Source organism: Pezoporus flaviventris, unplaced genomic scaffold, assembly GCF_033815535.1.
Source record: "Pezoporus flaviventris isolate CSIRO_AGI_PZ_B2104156 unplaced genomic scaffold, CSIRO_AGI_Pfla_v1 ptg000015l, whole genome shotgun sequence".
NCBI classification, from domain to species: domain Eukaryota; kingdom Metazoa; phylum Chordata; class Aves; order Psittaciformes; family Psittacidae; genus Pezoporus; species Pezoporus flaviventris.
The window spans coordinates 10,148,595-10,151,745 of NW_026892563.1; the positions used below are offsets into that span (position 1 = coordinate 10,148,595).

A 3,151-nucleotide genomic window follows, 5' to 3' on the forward strand; every position below is an offset into this window, starting at 1 on the left:
CTAACCGGTCTTTAATACGGATCTAATTCTGACTCCATTGCGGTGCCGCGAAATCACATTAGGCAGCGTAAGGATGCTCGCCGCCCCTTCAAGCGTGATAAACTCTTGATTGCTTCCCCGAAGCTCTAATGAGCCCGCGAAGGCCGGGCGGGCGGGAAGGAGCGGTGCCAGGGCGTGAGACGAGGGAGAGGAGCAGGAGGAGTGGGCTGGGGCTGCTCCTCCTCCGCTGAGGGAAGGGGAACTGCCGGCTCCGAGCCCGCCGCAGCCCTGGCTCGCTATCTTTCTCCCTCGTATACTGAGACCCTTGTATATGCCCCAAGCGACAAACCAAGAGGCGGGAAGGGCAGGTCAGGCCGCCCCAGGCCGGCCGGCAACCCGCCCCCTTCTGAGGGACCCCCCCGTCCCTGTGGGGCGGAAAGCGGCGGCTTATCGCGGTTCTGCGTGAGCCAGACGGAAAGGTTGCGGCAAAGGTGGGACGTTTGAGTGATGGGTTGGCACAAGGCAGTGCTTATCTCTTTAAGAAATGGAAATGAGGTCTAATTAGCATAGACTGGTTGCAATTAGCATATGAGTCCCGTTCGGGGACTTGGAGGAAGGGAGAGGGCCAGGCAGCAACTTAATGGGGTTTTATTAGGCGAAATTAGCCACCGCTGAACAGTCATAAAAATATCTAAATTATTAGTAGCTCTGCAATTTATCGTGAGTGCTTCCCGGACATGCTAATATCTATTGGGTCTGTGCTGTGCCTGCTAATCACAAAAACAAACCGCGGGACCAGCAGCATCTCTCCGCTCTACATTGTTATGCTGTTGTAGGCACGGTGTGACAGTTTTATACGGATATATATGCGCGAGTGTGCCTTGGTTTGAGGGGTACATTTTTGCTAATGCCTTATGAGTTATGTAAATGGAATACATTTGAGCAAAAATGACAAACTGGTCTCTAGAGGAGCAAGCTCACCTAGAATATAATGGGGGGATTGTGGGGGAGGCTGAATCATACGGCTTTTGTTGAGTCAGAATGAAATGCAAAACTCCTATAGTTGTGGCAATCATATGCATTCAGAACCCAGAAGAAAAGCCCCTCTGTATACGTGATGATCTTCAGAGACAGAGGATATAGAAAAACCACTCAAATGCATGTATTTTTAACACATCCGTGCTTGCCTTTATCCTCACACAGGTTAGAAGCTCTTTTTAATGAGCACCAACTACAATATCTGCTCTAGGAGGAGTCCAGTTATTGTCTCTTTCTCCAAATGTGATCAGCTGGGGGTGGGTCCTGTGAAAGGGGAGTAGTGAAGAATCAGCATTTTTAATTCATAGTGAGAGGTCAGGCAGACTGACCCAAGATAGGGTCTGACAGAAAGTTTGCTATGAAGGTGGGTAAAAAATTCCCAACAGTAAGAATAATTACACCATTCTCACCAAGCTCCTTGCTCAGTGTCTCAAGAAAGAGGCGGTTCCTCTTCCATTGGCAAGTCTTTTCCATTGAATACGTACAAACATAGGACTTCTGGGCTGCGTCCAGCAGAAACTTAGCTAAACAGTAGGTGTGGATGCTGTGGCACTGGGAGAGGAATAACACCAAGGCTTATCCTCTTTGTCTTTTTATGAAACAAAGTGTAATTATCCCAAGCATTGCCAGGACCAGCATAAGCTCTTGACACCTGGTGGTGGCTGTGTTTTCACTGGAAGGACCAAAGGAAAACGAGGGGGAACGGTGTAATGTGCCTTTCAGGAGCCAGAATCCTTGTGTTAATTTGTAAGTGCTGCATTTTATCATATTACATGTGTAAGTAACATTATATATGTGTCATATTATATATGACAAAAAGGTCAGAAACAAAACCAGAAAAAAGTAATCTTAAATAGTTGGTATAGCCCACCTGGCCTCCCATTTTGGAGCAGGATTTGGAACAACTTCTGCATTTCATCTGTTTGATATGTTCAGAGCACAGTGAGTGTCTCTGAAATGTTGACTGTGGTGCCTGATGAGGAGCCTAATTTACATATTCTCAATTTAATCTAAAGTAGGCGCTAATTGATTACTGCTGAATGTCAGCACGCTCTGATTATCTGTTCAAGATGCTCTGAGAAAAACCTACAACCCTGAGGTGCAAGTGGGAAAGGGGCATTTGAATTCAGTATGCTGTGCAGGCTGGTTTGGGCTGGAACCGAGTTAATTTTCCCTATAGTAGCTGGTATGAAGCCATGTTTTGGGTTTGTGCTGAGAAAAGAGTTAGTAATACAGGGATGGTTTAAGTTGCTGCTGAGCAGTGCTTACACAGAGCCCTCTTTTCTGCTCCTCACACCACCCCACCAGCTGGGGGTGCACAAGGAACTGGGAGGGGACAAAGCCGGGACAGCTGACCCAAATGATCAAGGGATATCCCATAACATATGGGTTTATGATATTCATATAAACTAGGGGAAGAAGAAGGTATGGGGGGGATGTTTGAAGTGATGGTGTTTGTCTTCCCAAGTCACCATTACATGTGATGGAGCCCTGCTTTCCCGGAGATGACCGAACACTTGCCTTACTGATGGAAGGCAGTGAATGAATTTCTCAGTTTGCTTTGCTTGTGTGCACAGCTTTTGCTTTACCTATTAAGGAGTCTTTATCTCAACCCACGAGTTTTCTCACTTTTACTTTTCTGATTCTTTTCCTGACCCCAACACAGGGGGACTCCTGACTCCCCAGCAGGGGAGTGAGCAGCTGTATGGAGCTGAGCTGCGGGTTGGGGTTAAACCACAACACCATGGAAGGACTGTTTACTCTTTTACCTCGTATTATATAAAGGTTTTAATTATCCAGGCCTGAGGCTGTTGAGTGACTTCTGCTTTGTCATGTCCTTCCAAGGCAAATAAGACAGATACAAAATTGTCCTTGCTTTCTGTCCAGAATGATTTTTCTCAAACTAGAAATCTCTTGCAAAGGTTTTTTTTTTCTCATCTCTTCCCAACCCTGTCCTTAACAGATTCAGACTTCAGCCCTGAATTTCCTTTCGCTGACTTTGAAGGAACAGTATGAGGTCATAGGAGGAAGGTCAGGCTTACATTTAATATACCATGCTGGATTTCAGGAGACAAGCCATGAACCTCAGCAGGGAAGTGTTCTCTGAATTCAGGACTGGGAGGAAAGCAGTGTG

At 46.5% G+C, this 3,151-nt stretch overlaps 1 long non-coding RNA gene across 2 annotated transcripts; it reads right to left on the reverse strand.

Annotated features, from left to right (window-relative positions):
• Positions 1 to 396: 396 nt before the first annotated feature.
• LOC133269814 (uncharacterized) lies at positions 397 to 2,160 on the reverse strand. 2 transcript variants are annotated; one of them, XR_009743559.1, is made up of 3 exons: positions 1,889 to 2,160; positions 1,428 to 1,569; positions 397 to 514 (listed from the first exon to the last, which is right to left on the reverse strand). It is a non-coding gene; the product is annotated as an uncharacterized LOC133269814 (long non-coding RNA). The 2 variants fall into 2 exon arrangements; XR_009743558.1 differs by lacking the exon at positions 397 to 514 and adding an exon at positions 1,218 to 1,281.
• Positions 2,161 to 3,151: the final 991 nt, after the last annotated feature.